Source organism: Pyrus communis, chromosome 3 (genome assembly GCF_963583255.1).
Source record: "Pyrus communis chromosome 3, drPyrComm1.1, whole genome shotgun sequence".
Classification (NCBI taxonomy): domain Eukaryota; kingdom Viridiplantae; phylum Streptophyta; class Magnoliopsida; order Rosales; family Rosaceae; genus Pyrus; species Pyrus communis.
In genome coordinates, this window is record NC_084805.1 from 17,729,122 (window position 1) to 17,744,716 (window position 15,595).

Consider the following 15,595-nt stretch of genomic DNA (forward strand, 5'->3'; position numbering starts at 1 on the left):
AAGTGAACTAGTTCATCACTTGCTACATGATAAAATTAATCTCTTAACTTTTCTAGTAGCTGTCATAGAATTAAGATATCCCCAATAGAAACTCGGTCGAGTTCACGAATCCAGTATCCCACTAGAGAGTTACTGATTTTTCCATCTTTCATATTAAAAATAGTCATCTTTATCTTGAGTCCATTATTCCGATCATGAGATAGGTATGGAAAAGAGTTATGCAATTAGCCTTGCATCCAGAGCAGAGGGATCCCTTAATAGAGAATGGACTATATATAATCACGCAAAAATAGTGTCCTATTCCCCAAGTTCTTTATCTCCGAGTTTAACTGTCAATTGCCCTCACTCATTGACGCCTTGAAAACCCTAAACGTAGTTGTTTTAACATCAGAGTCTAACAACCAATTACCCTCACTTAATGACGCCTTGAAATCCTTAAACCAAGAGAGTGGTTGGTATCTTTCTTGGCAAGTAAAAACTAAAAACCCCTAACAAGTCCCTCATTGATTCCACCATAGTTCACAACACAATATCGCCCATTAATTGCAATAAGCTATATCCTCTAGATCTTTCTCTAAAACCATCCTTGTCCAATATTCGTCATCACTTGGTGTGCAAGGACGTGACGGTAAGACAACTGTCTCTATCAAATGACGTTTTGCAAGATATGAATGCTCTTTATTAGCAATATAAGCTTTGTAAATTTATATAGAGTAGGGGTGGGCACGGGCCGGGCCAGGCCGGGGATTACATTTTCTAATATAGGAACCGGACCTTACCAGGCCCGGTTGAAACAGGCCGGTTCGGGCCGGGTCCACGGGTCCTTTTTTTTGTTTGTTTGTTTGAAAAAAAAATAATAATAAAATTTTCACAGATTGCAAACTGATTACAAAATGCAACTGCACAGAGTCACAGGCTGCATTTATGCAGATTTTGCACAAATTCACCATTATTCACATCCAATGTAAACACAAAGTCCAACATCCAAGTTAATAGATTAATAATACATCCAAAATAACAATATTACATTGTCCAACATCTAAAAATCAAATCAACATACAAAATAGTCGAAAGTCCAAGACATCCAAATTCCAAAGTCCAAAAATCAAATAATCCAAAACAACATAAACATGACATCCGTAATAAATTCCAAATTAACATCCAAAACCATATCCAACGCCCAAGTTCCAACAACAATCCTCATTGAATCTGTAAGCAAAAATAGAATATAAACATGACATTTTTAACGTCCAACATCATATTATCCTCATTGAAATTGAATCATTGAAATTTAAAGTTTGTTCATTTGAGTTTAAAATATTACCGCAATTCCTTTTCCTTTATTCGTTCAAGTTGTTTGAGGAGCTTCAATTTCAGGAACACTTGGTGAGATACCTTCTTCACACTCTTGATAAAATTCAAGCTCCGCCGGACTTGCTTCATACTCAATGTTGCTAATTGGTTCACTTCTTAACCAGTTTTGAAGGCATATCAATGACTCCACTGTTTGAGGAAGGAGAGATGATCTAAAAGGGTCAATTACTCTATTTCCTCCACTAAATTCACTCTCACTAGCAACTGTTAACACTTGAATTGGCAAGACATCTTTTGCTATCAAAGCAAGTGTGGGATATGTGCTCCTCCCTTTCAACTTCCACCATTTCAAAACGTTAAATTATGAACCATGTTGTGCTTTCTCTACAGTGTCAAGGAGATACCTATCCACCTCATGTGCAAGTGCAATATCATTGGTGTCTTCTAGTTCCTTCTCCCAATCATCCATGATTTGACTAAATATCGTTGGATTTTTTGTTGGCACACTAGAAGATGATTATTTTACCCTTGAACAAGAAGTGTCAAGAACTAAATCTTCTCTACCCTTTTGTTGTGTTTGTGAACCGAAAGCTTGGTAAGCATATTCATCACACATCACCTTCAACAATGTCTTCACTTCGTTACTTTTCTGTTTAATCTCTTCTTCAGGAAGTTGTAATTGCTTTCTACACAAGTGCATGTAGTGCCTCAATTTGAACCTTGGGTCTAAGACAAAGGCAACTACAAATATTTGATTAAGGGACTCAATTGAATCAAAATATTTTCGATATTTGACTTTCATGTTGAATGCCATATCACGTAGCACCAACTCTACAATTCTTCCAGTTTGCATATATTCAGGCAAAAAAAGCTTTTCAATCTCGTTTTCCACAGCAATGACATCATGAATAGCTGTATTAGATGCGGGATACATACTTGAACTAACTTTCAAGGTTATAAGATAGAAGACCTTCAAAATTTCCACAAACACTTCTGCACCATCCCAATCTTCCTCCTTAGGTGGTCCAACCCTCCCTTTACTTGCCACTTCTTCTCCTTCATCATTAAGCACATTTTCACTGAAATAGGTGGAGTATATATTGGCTTCATCATCTTCGGACATCCTTTCAAATGCTTTTTTAAACTTCAAGCAAGATTCTAGCATCATGTATGTGCTATTCCACCTAGTAGGCACATCCATAACAACTAGACCCCTACTATCCAACTTCTCATTCTCCACACATTTCTTGAAATAACTAAACATTCGAGGACTTGATCTCACAAACTGCACGGCATTTCAAAGAGCATCCACACTTGTATCCAATCCTTTCAACCCATCTTTCACTACCAAGTTGATAATATGAGGTAAGCACCTCACATGCATAAAGTTGTCATTCATAATCATTTGACTATTAGGCCATTTTTGCATTTTATGAACAACATACTCAATTGCCACCTTATTAGCCGATGCATTGTCAACTGAGATACACATCACCTTTTCAATCTCCCACTCAACCAAACATTGCTCAATCAGCTTCCCTATTTCTTTGCCTTCATGACTTGAAATCACACAAAAGTTTAGAAACCTTTTGTGCATATTCCATTCATCATCCACAAAATGAACAGTTAGCACCATGTAGTTCAAATTTTGCACACTTGTCCATGTATCAGTTGTCAAGCTCACTCTATGCTTGTATATCTCATTTTTTAACTAATCTTTCATGGTATCATACATAGTGAATAAATTCCTCACAATATTTCTCTAAGATAGAACATGCATGTTTAGGCTAAACTTTGCACATCATCCGCCTAAACCCCTCACTCTCTACACAACTAAAAGCTACCTCGTCGATCACAATATACTCAACAATACCTTCCACTGCCTCTTCTTGGCTCCACCCTTTAGCAACAAACATGTTTTTAACGTCCCCAGAAGGTCCAGAACTGCCTAGAACCTTTTGCAATTCATCAATTGGTTTATATGACTTGCAATGTTTATTGATATGTTTAATGTAAGTACTAGTTCCACCCCCACTAGTATCACATGCAAAAAGGGCGTTACAATGGTTACACTTAGCCTTCAATACTTGTACATCTTCAATCTCTTTCTTTCCATCCCTTTCTACTTCTTGTATTTCCGAGATGGTACACTTAGTGACATGATCCCAAACCCAAGATCTCTCAGAAAAAGTTCTCTCTAGTGAAGCTAATATAGTTGGTTGTTTTGTCTTTGGAATAGGTGGTGTTTTTCTTTTTCTGGAGGAGGAGGGTTTTGGGGGAGGCATTGATTATTTTGACTGTGTGGGTTGTGCTTGTGTTGGTGGTTGAGGAGGACATGGTGATGTGGCCATAGATGATGCTACATTAGTACTAGGGGCACTTTGACTTTGAGACATAATGTAGAAAGAAATCTGTAAAAATTAAATAATGGAAGTATATTCATTAATCAAATAAAGAAAGAAAAATAGATGACATATATCATGTTATTTAACACTTCTTTTTACCACCATAATGATACATCCATATATAGTTCTATTTATAATTCAGTGCCACACTTTACTTGTAGATATTTCAAAAAATAGGGAGAGCACAGATTCAAAACTGCATCATTTTAGTCCACAACTTATTTAGGATATAATATTTGTACATATTTTAAAGCTAACCTATGACGAAAGCACTTCATACGCTAATGACAAAGGAATTAAGCATAATTAAAGACTTGTAGTTTTGAAAACAAACAAGTCAGCTGCAACCAACATTTTATATTATTTGCATGATGTTACTTAATGCAGAAACTAAAATACAAAAAAAATTAATGCAGAGGCAGAATGATGAGCAAGTAGGTATAGAATACTAGTTGTGGGAAGCAATGGATTTGATTAGAGATACCACAAACAAAGATTTGCATCAATCTTGCTCCATATAATTTTAATATTTTACTCTAAAATTAATCTCATAAGAAATGGCAATGCTAATACCACTTAGAAGTTTGTGTTACATGCTTGGTAATGGTATCACTCTGAAGGAAGTCCACCAAGGACTCTTCCATTGAGAGAATAAGATGCTTGCAAGTAAGATTGTCTTTGACAAGAGAAGCCAATTTGGCAATTCCTCAACCCGCATTTTGGTAGCATTCTAGTATGAAATATCGAGATTCAAACATGAACTCCCGCACTCAAAGCATATCATATGAATACAAATGACAGATACAATTAACTCTAAGGCTAGGGAATACATACCCAATGGTTGTTATGAAACTAGTTGTGAAGGAACTATCTAAGAAACGCAAAAGAAGGCAACTCTTACCAACACCTGCAAAGATAAATAGAAATTATTAAGACATATATCCAATTTAGCATTGGCTATCTACCAAGTACATTATTTGTAATATCAAACATTCCTATACCAATTAAAGCATTACCGACCGTGTCAAGTAAGAACTTGAGTCTCCAATTTATTGACAGATACTAATTAGTTAGGTATTTGCTAATCTAAACATATTGCAGCAAAAGCTCCATAATATAAGTTACTACTCACGTATATGAGCAAATACACGTGACTAAACTAGCAAGACATTGAAATCATATAAATCAATCAACAGTCAAACAACAAAAAAGTAGCTCTGAATGCAAACTACTATAGGTCCAATCCAACACAATTTTCAAAATCCCTTAAAAAATAAAACTGTAATGATCCATTATATGTATGAAAAAAATTACAAAATTCATACAGAACGAGATTTACTTTTGTCCGACGGTACTCAAATCTAGTTCGTAACGTTTTGGTTTTCTGTATCTCTAAGCTTCTTCACTTCCAAATTAGAGGTTCACTTCTATAAAATAAAAACAAACAAAAAAATATATTCATTCACTTTTTGGTTCATGAGTTCTTGAAACTTGTAAAGGTAAGTCATCCTCCAACAAATTAAGGAACAAATATTTGCTCTAGTTAAGAAAGCTTCATTTTCGCACAAACTAGAAAATCATAAACATGAATGCACAACTTCATTTGATCAAAAAACTAAATCAGAAGCTCAAACAACCGTTCAGAAATCCGCCTACACTATAATCAAATGCTTATATTCTTTGACACCCAAGAAAAGAACAGTAAGGAGAAGTTGCTTGGACCAAATGAAAAATCTGATTGAGTGTGTTTGTTCTACCCAAATCTGAAAAACGCACGCAGTTCTCTAATCAATCCTATTATTCATACTACTGATCCGCCGTATCAACAAAAATAAAATTCGGAGAAGTAGACAGTAGACTTACAATAGTCGGCGAAGTAACGGATGTCATCGAGGTCAAAGGATGACTGGATGGGTGGTGGTGGTGCCATTGTGTTGGTCGTGGCGGCGGTGATGACCATTCTCTGGGATGTCATCGGAGTCAAGGGAGTGACGGTGAAGAGGTGGGCGTGAGAGTGAGACTAAAACTAAAACTGATTTGGAAACCTAGGTTACAAATTAACAGTTCAGATTGGATGATAGATTATCATTCAATCTCGACTGTTGATTATAATTAGAAACTGATCGGTACGGGGCCCCCTTTTTCTTAGGCTTAGAAACAGGCCCGTCCCGTAAATAACCATGGCTTGGCTCGGCCCGCCCCGTTTGTTCCCAAAAAAAATAGGACCCGGCCCGTACCCGCCCCAAACCTACATTACCCGCCCCGGCCCGTGGTTCTTTTACCCGTTTGCCCACCCCTAATATAGAGACAACTTGTTTGATGAAATTTTTGAACTTCTTTCCTGTTTGTCGATCTCCATGATTTCTCTTCTACACCTCCTAATTCATCTTCTGGATGATGAACAATTATCATAACAAATTTGAAAATAATATTAACAATTTTACTAAAATTAAGAGGAGAACAGAATAATGAAAACTATAATTGTTCTTCCATTCAGAGATTGTCGACCAAAGTTACAACTTTTTCTGATGGAATTCTTTGAGATTAGTCCATTCAGTTAAACCAAAATTACTACTTTTTCCGATGGACGCCTTTAAGATTATTCCTTTCAGTTCAAACTCTATTAACTAATCATAAGAAGAAGAAAATAACAAGCATGAAAGACTATTTGCAAAACATTTCCAAAACTTTTGTCATCTACAAAGTACCACTAAAGGATAAAAAAACTACATCACTAATTAATTGTCTTGCTCATCCATTGTGAAAGATGTTAATGTTTGAGCTACTTTTGAGCTAAATTTCTCCATGTATTTGTAATCAATTCAACAAGTAATTAAAATGTATTCAAAGATTGAATATCAGAGATGAACTTTTAGGGAAGAAGAGTATGTTGCTTCTCAAATCTACGTTGGATTCGATCCATGAAACTCGGCTACAAACCAGCTAAATAGTCGTTGCCAACCCACCAAAGCTTCGTAACTATGTTCATGTGCAACTCACATGGATTTACTTAACATATAACAAACTGGACATGTGTCAAGTTATACACCGTTGAGATGATATAATTTTAACCGTTTATTACACATATATAAACTTAGCTAAGAACAACACTTAGTCATTTTCGAGCTTCTTCTTCTTTCATATTGCAGCAACCTTGAATGATTGATCTAGCTGCCATGCTTATGCTCCAACACTCCATTTTAAGCTGGTAGCTGGTTTAACTCTAAGCTTCTCTCTGAGTATGTAGAATCGATCTTTTGGTAGAGCCTTGGTGAAAATGTTTGCAAGCTAATCTTCAGACTTGCAATAGATTAGCTTGATGATATTTGACTGCAATGCTTATTGAATGTAATGATATCTTCTTCCAATGTTTCTTTTTCTTTGATGGAACACATGATTTCTTGTCATAGCAATGGCAGATGTATTGTCATAGTAGATAGAAGTAGCTTCAGTTTATTTTTCACCAAAATCTTAAAGCACAAACCTCAACCACACAGCTTGAGTGGTTGCTTCAGTTGCACTTATGTACTCAGCTTCAGTTGTTGATAGAGCAACACTATGTTGTTTAACTGAGGCCCACGAGAAAACCCCATTTCTAGAAGAGAAAGCATATCCAGATGTGTTTTTCATATCAGTTTCATCCTTACTCCAATCACTGTCACAATCGCTTGTGAATTGATTCTTTGCATTTCTCATACTCAATCCCATAGTCTAATATGCCTTGTATATATATATATGAAAACCCTCTTTATTGCTCCCAAATGCTTCTTTGATGGTACATGCATGAATCTAGCAAATAGGCTAGCTGCAAACATAATGTCTGGTCTTGTTGCAGTTAAGTACAATAGACTCCTAACCAATTGCCTATATACACTCTCATCTGTTTTCTCACATTCATCCTCTTTCTTAAGCTTGTCACTCACCACCAATAGAGTGCTAACAAGTTTACAGTCCTTTAATCCAAATTTCTACAGCAAACTAACTGCATATTTTCTTTAATTAATGAAGATCCCAGATTCAGATTGTAATATTCTCATGCTAAGAAAATGATATAATAGACCCAAATTTATCATTTCATATATGTTCATCATGTCAAACTTAAACTCTTCTAACAACTTAGTGCTACTACATACGTAGATAATGTCATCTACATAGATAGAGACAATGATGCTTTCACTTTCTCCCATTGACTTTATACATAAGGTTGCCTCACTTGGACTTCTGGTGAATCCACAATTGTGCAAATGAGTATCAATTCCTTCATACCATGCACTTGAGGCTTGCTTTAACCCATACAAGGCATTCTTCAGTTTATAGACTTTGTCTTCTGCACCCTGCACTATAAATCCCTTAAGTCGATCAATGTAAACTTCCTCTTGCAACACTCTATTAAGAAAAACTGATTTCACATCAAATTGAAATAGCTTCCACTTCTTTTGAGCTGCTAAGGCAATAAGAGTCATAATGGTATCCAATCTTGCAACATGAGCAAATGTTTCATTGAAAATTAATACCAGGCTTCTGTGTATAACCCTTGGCAACAAGTCTTGCCTTGTGCTTCTGAATTGTCCCATCCAGATTCAAATTGGTCTTGTATATCCACTTCACTACAACAATAGGTTTGCCTGATGGTTTATCAACCAATTCCCAGGTCTTGTTTTTCTCTATTATCTCAATTTCAGAATCCATTGCTTTCTTCCAAGCTACATTAATGGCAGCATCAGTGAAATTCTCTGGTTCAATTATGCTTACTTTGCATCTAGCATAAATTTCACTTAGTGATCTCTATTTAACTGGTGTAGCTTTAGCAGTACTAGACACACCACTCTCAATTTGAGAATTAGTGAATTCATGTGATACATACTTGCTCCATTCTAGCTGAATGTTCTGATCAATCTTAGGTAGATTGAGATGATAACTGATCACAATTTTCTGCATTCCAACACCAAGTACCCTTCTCATTAAATACAACACTCATTGACAGAAAAATCTTCTTGGTACTCAAGTTGTAGATCATGTATCCTTTCTCCATATTCCCATATCCAACAAAGATACATTTCATAGAGGATTCATCAAGTTTCTGTCTTAATTGTCTAAGTATGTGACCATAATAGATACACCCAAACCCCTTTAAATGTTGAATACCTAGCTTCATGCCACTGAAAGCTTCAAATGGAGTTTTGTGTTCCACAGCCTTGGTTGGACACCTATTAAGTAAATACACAGCTGTGTTAATAGCTTCTCTCCAAAACTCATAGGGTAAATGCTTGTCATAAAGCATACTTTTAGCCATTTCAACAATGGTTCTGTATACATTTCATAGAGGATTCATCAAGTTTCTGCCTTAATTGTCTAAGTATGTGACCATAACAGATACACCCAAACCCCTTTAAATGTTGAATACCTAGCTTCCTGCCACTAAAAGCTTCAAATGGAGTTTTGTGTTTCATAGCCTTGGTTGGACACCTATTAAGTAAATACACAGCTGTGTTAACAGCTTCTCTCCAGAACTCATAAGGTAAATGCTTGTCATGAAGCATACTTTTAGCCATTTCAACAATGGTTCTGTTCTTCCTCTCAACAACATCATTTTGTTATAGGGAATAAGCCACTGTCAACTATTTCTTAAGCCCTAAATCTTCACATGATTGAGTAAACTCATGAGTGTTGTACTCTCTACCTCTGTCACTTCTTAACTTTAGAATTTTGTAGCTATTCTGCAATTTAACCATGGCTTTGAATTTCTTGAACACTTTGAACACTTCTGATTTGTGATTCAGAAGATATACCTAACACATTATGGTTGCATCATCAATGAAAGTAAAGAAGTGTATGTTTCCTCCAAATATTGTGACTTGCATTGGTCCACAAACATATGAATGAATTAATTCCAGAGGCTTGCTTGCTTTCCAATTCAGATCTTTACTGAAAACATCTATATGTTGCTTTCCTGCAATGCACCATTCACAGACACTAGATGACTTTTTGAGTTTTGGTAGACCCAACACCATTTTCTTTTGTGCCATTCCCAAGCATCACCCTCAGACTTCATTGTTCAAAAAATTTGCTTAGGTGCTGGGAGGTGGAGCCCTGCCCTGATTTTGGGCAAGGCATTCAGAAAAATCGGCTAGAAGCTAGGCGGCTAAACAGTTTTTTTTATTTTTTTTATTTTTAAATTCTAATTTAAAGTTTAAATAAACTAACTTAAAGGTTCTTATGTCCAATCCCCTGTTAACCTAATTAAAACATTTGAAGTTTCTTCAGTTCTGCATCTATCTCGTGTTGTCAGCCATCTCAAATCCTTTGCTAGGCATCATCTCTTGACTTATTTACTGGGCAAATCATCTCGCCTCTCCAGATTTCCACGGTCCACCTCTTGCAGTTGCAGTTTAGCATTTCCAATATTTTATTCGAAACTCTAATTGATGCCAATTGCAATGATTTGCTGCTCTGCATTGATAATTTGATATATAATATTGAGTCTCTACAAGGAATCGAGATGCCGAAATGAATTTGGGAGATTGGTTTTTCGTATTTTTTATGCAAGATTATGTAATCTGGGAGATTGGCTTTTCATATTTGTTTTGGTAGTGCAACAAGTCTTCTATAATTTTTTCATTACACTATGAGTCCATGTGATTGAATTATGGGGTTGAATGAAGCATATATGTTAGTATACCATCAGCAATAAGGCTAATTGTTATGAAAAAGAATTTACAAAAACTGAGATACGAATGTGTAGAAACGAAACAAATCTTATTACCAATGTATTTCACATGATGGGGTTGAACCGTTGAAGCATTCAGTTGGGATTTAGAAATAATGACCATATTGATTTCAATGCTAATATATTCTCTATGTCTGAATGGTTATGTATAAGTGTATGGAACTAAATTTACTTAATCCAAAGTAAAGGTTTGTGGGGTTTTGAGTTTTACAAGAAAGGGGCTTAATTTACCAGTTTAGGACCTTTGTGCTTAACTATGAATGACCTATATACAACAGAAGAGGAAATAATGGTATCTATTGGATTAGATTTACTAGTCTTAGGTGCAGACTTGCAGTTTCTTTTGACTTGCATAACATACAAGCTCATGAATTGATATGCAATAATGCAAATGGTATGATTTTTATAGGTAGTGCTCAAGTAGGTACTGAATAGAAGTATCTCATAAATCATATCTATGCATTTGAAAATTTGAAAATGGAATGTTTGAACTATTGAATTTGAAGTATTTGTGTAGTTGATGAACTAATGAAGTATCTGTACATTTGTCGTTTGATAATCTTGTTCAGTTGTTTGTAACTTTGTAGTGAATTTGATAATAGAATTTTATTTTTATATGGTGGACACTGTATTATCTAGAGCATCTAATCCAATGTCGTCCACCCAATCAAATAATCCATTAAAGCATGCTTCAGATGATGTGGGATGGGAATATGGGGTGTTGGCGAATCCTTCAAACTCGGATAAGGTGTAATGTAAGTTGTGTAAAAGAATACTCAGTGGTGGCATTTATAGAATGAAACAACATATAGTCCATGTCAAGGGCAATGTAGCTGGATACACAAAGTCTTCAAATGAAGATAAAGCAAAATGTAAAGCCACATTAGAAAAAGCAAAAAAGAAGAAGAAAGAAAGAAACAAGCACTATGAGGAAGTGAGGGAAGAGGTTCAACTTCCATATATTGAAGAAGATGAAGATATTGAAGTTGTTGGGTCAAGGGAAATGTCGCAAACTCTTGGGCCTATTGATAGGTTTGCATCCTCCATCAATCCTGGTTCTTCAAAATCAAATGATGGAAGCAAGAGTAAGTGACAACAAAATCTCCATGATACAATTTGGAAGGATAGAACACATCAGGTTGATCAATAGTTGGCTCAATGGGTCTATGAAGCTGGTATTCCTTCTCATGCCATTGATAATGACAGCTTTAAACGCTTTGTGGAAGGGGTTGGTCAATTTGGCCTGGGATACCAACCTCCAAGTTAATATGATTTGAGATAGCCTTTATTTAAAGAAGAGTTGAAGAGGGTAAAACAGTCTCTTAAGAAGCATGAAGAAGAATGGGCTTTGAATGGTTGCTCAATTATGACCGATGCTTCGAGCAACCAAAAAAAAAAGAAGTATAATGAATTTGTGTGTGAATTGCAAAGAAGGCATAATATTTCTTTCTTCCAAGGAATGCTCTAGTGAAGCACACTAGGGAATAAATCTTTGAATATGTTGACAAGTGTATCAAAGAAGTTGGTCCACAAAATATTGTTCAAGTGGTAACCGACAATGCTAACAATATGGAGGTAACAACCAAGATGATGGAAAAGAGGCCACACATGTTATGGACATCTTGTGCCACTCACACATTGAACCTTACGCTTTAGGAATTGGTAACCTACCTAGGTTCAAAGGAGTGATTGAAAAGTCAAAGGATTTTACTATCTTCATTTATGCTTATCATAAAACATTAGCATTGATGAGAAAGTATACAAAGAAAAGAGACATAGTGAGGCCCGGAGTCACAAGATTTGCAACTTCTTTCCAAACTTTGCAAAGCTTGGTTGATAAGAAAAAAGACTTGAGGATTATGGTTGCTAGTGATGAATGAGAACAATGCAAACATTTCAAGAGTACAAAGGGGAAAACGGCATATGCTACAATGGTGAGTACACATTTTTGGAATGGGGTCTCACTTTGCTTGAGAATGTTTGAACCGTTGTTTAAGGTTGTTTGACTTATGGATGGGCATAAAAAGCCATCAATGGGGTTTTTGTACGGGGAGCTACAAAAAGCGAGGAATGAGATCAAAGAGGCATTGAAAAATAATGAAACCCATTATAGACCAATCATACAAATTATTAATGGAAAAACTCATGATCGGCTTGATGGTCCATCACATTTGATGGCCTACTTCTTGAATCCTTATTACTTCTTGAAAGATCAAAGCATTCAACATGATTTATTTGTCATTGACGCCAGTTTACTTGTGCTGAGAAGTTCTTCCTCGATGACTTTAAAGTCCAAAACTGAGTTATTAATATAGAGATGCCGAAGTACAAGAAAAAAAAGGGTGGATTTGGAAGACATTCAGCAAAGATTGGATGCGTTGAGGATGATGACAACTATGATCCGGGTATGATTCTAATTGAGTAATTCTAATTGTTTTTCTTTACTAGTCTAATTCTAATTGCTTTTTCTTTACTGGTCTAATTCAAATTGTGTACTTTGTACTTTTTTAGCTTCATGGTGGTCTACTTATGGTAATGGTGTGCCTAATTTTCAAAGAATTGCTATCAAAATTCTCTCATTGACTACAAGTTCATCCGGGTGTGAGAGAAATTGGAGCACTTTTGAGGGGATACATACAAAGAAAAGGAATAGAATAGATACTACAAGGTTGAATAATTTGGTCTATGTCCAATTCAATGCGAGGATCATTAACAAGAAGAAAAGAGAGAAAAAGAAGAAAGTGGATATACTACTTGCTAGTGAAGTTAGTATGATGCAAGGATGGATTGTGGAGGGTGTTGATGCAGAAATTGAGCTTGGTTCGGGAATGGATGGAAAGCAATTAGAGGTGGATAGTTCCCTAGAGCCTAGGAGGAGTTCTAGAAATGTTGAAGTAAGAGAGCTTCATGAAGAAGATTTTGTATCGGATGAGGACATGGAAGAAGAGATGATGAAGAAGAAATTGAGTTTGAGTCCGACACGAAGAGGGTCTTGGAAGGATATGGAGAAGAAAAGATTGAGGCCTAGCTTTAAAACTTTGCAAGTATCTTATATCCTTATCCCTTCCATTTTGCATTTTATGTGTGTTTAAACTTTAAATTGTGAACTTGTTGGATACATGTATTATCCAAGAACACTCATTTTGATTATATGCTTGTGCTTTTAATTTGTAAGTTTGTTGGATACTTGTTGGATACATGTATTATCCAAGAACTCTTATTTTGATTATATGCTTAATGACAATGATTATATGCTCAATGACAATGTGCTTTTAAATTGGAAGCTTGTTGGATGCTTATTGCATACAGGTATTATCCAAGAACATTCATTTTGATTGTAAGCTTGATGGATACTTGTTGCCTTGTTAGATAGATGTGTTTTCCAAAAACACTCATATTGATTACATGGTTAATGTGTTTTCAAATTGTAAACTTGTTGGATACATGTACTTTATGTAATCTCTACTTAATTACACGATATACAATAAATTTACCTAAATCCGCCTAGACCCCTACCTAGGCGCTACGCCTTTGCCTGCCACCCAACTAGCGCCTAGCGCTTTTTAGAACCTTTCCCTCATTACTTACTTTTAGTGCAGAACCTTCCCCTTGAATTTGCATTTACCATAGTGTATATTCCCACAGATTTTACATGCCTCTTTTGTGTTCTCCTTATTAAACTAGGGTTCGGCAGCATATTGAGGCCTATCATTAGCCTTAAAATCACCTTTCTTTATCACTCACTTCCTCATCTTCAATATGCCTTTTCAACCTCTGCTCAAATCTATGATCAACTTTTGTTTTGAATACTAAGACTGCTAAATGCCTTATCACTCACTTCCTCATCTTCAGTATGCCTTTTCAACCTCTGCTTAAATCCTTTCAGAGTTGCAACAACCTCATTTAGATCAATCTCATCCAATTTCTTAGTTCACTCAATGACAGAAACAATATTATCATCTGCAGGAGTTAGACTAATTAACATTTTCTCAACTAGTCTCTTGTTTGGCAAGGTTTCACCAAACATCTTCATCTTATTCACAAGACTATATAATCTAGCTAGATAATCATAGAGATATTCATTATTTCTTATCCTAGCATATTCAAAATTACAGCGAATATCTTGTAATTTCACAGCCATAACCTGAGCATCACCCTTGAATTCTTGCTTAAGAACATCCCAAGCATCCTTTGCAGTCTCTTGATTTGCGATTTTGGGAAATATCTCATCACTCATAGCTCTTTGTATCAATCCAAACGCCTTTGCATCTCTAGAGATGAGATCCTGATCAATAAGAATTTGCTTCTCGGCTCCTTCCATTTCTTCGATAATGTGAAGCCATCTTCAACAAAGCTCCACATATTGTGAGACTTGAATATTGTTTTCATTCTGATACGCCAAAATTCATAATTGACTCCCGTGAATACTGGTGTACGAAGATCGATGCTAGATCCAACCATTTTTATGCTTCTAAGTTCTTCGTTGAAAACCCAGATGAACACTTACAATTCACTCCCATATTCAAATCCAACCCGGCTCTGAGGCCATGTTAGTGTTTGAGCTACTTTTGAGCTAAATTTCTCTATGTATTTGTAATCAATTCAACAAGTAATTGAAATGTATTCAAAGACTGAATATCAGAGATGAACTTTTGGGGAAGAAGGAGTATGTTGCTCCTTGAACCTACGTTGGATTCGATCCATGAGACTCGGCTACAAACCAACTAAATAGCCGTTGCCAACCCACCAAAGCATCGTGACTATGATTACGTGCAACTCACATGGATTCACTTAACATATAACAAACTGGACAGGTGTCAAGTTATACACCATTGAGATGATATAATCTTGACTATTCATTACACATATATAAACTTAGCTAAGAACAACACTTAGATATTTTCGAGCTTTTTCTTCTTTCATATTGCAGCAACCTTGAATGCTTGATCCAGCTGCCATGCTTATGCTCCAACAAAAGAAAGGTTTCCATGGCAAGTTCTTGCAGAGGCAGCCCTGCCGAATCTTGATAGCCTTGCGTGTTTTTCAACCACATCATGATGACCATTCTTAGCATTCAAGTTTGACTTGTTTGTATTTTGTGCTACCAAGCTTGTTCGATGGAGGTGGCACCTAAACGAGCCCTCGTGAT

General features: G+C 35.9%; 1 long non-coding RNA gene across 2 annotated transcripts; it reads right to left on the minus strand.

Moving 5' to 3' along the window:
- Window positions 1–989: 989 nt before the first annotated feature.
- LOC137730002 (uncharacterized) lies at window positions 990–5,716 on the minus strand. 2 transcript variants are annotated; one of them, XR_011068074.1, is made up of 5 exons: window positions 5,583–5,716; window positions 4,554–4,626; window positions 4,313–4,449; window positions 1,325–3,725; window positions 990–1,209 (listed from the first exon to the last, which is right to left on the minus strand). It is a non-coding gene; the product is annotated as an uncharacterized lncRNA (long non-coding RNA). The 2 variants fall into 2 exon arrangements; XR_011068073.1 differs by having other exon boundaries at window positions 4,293–4,449.
- Window positions 5,717–15,595: the final 9,879 nt, after the last annotated feature.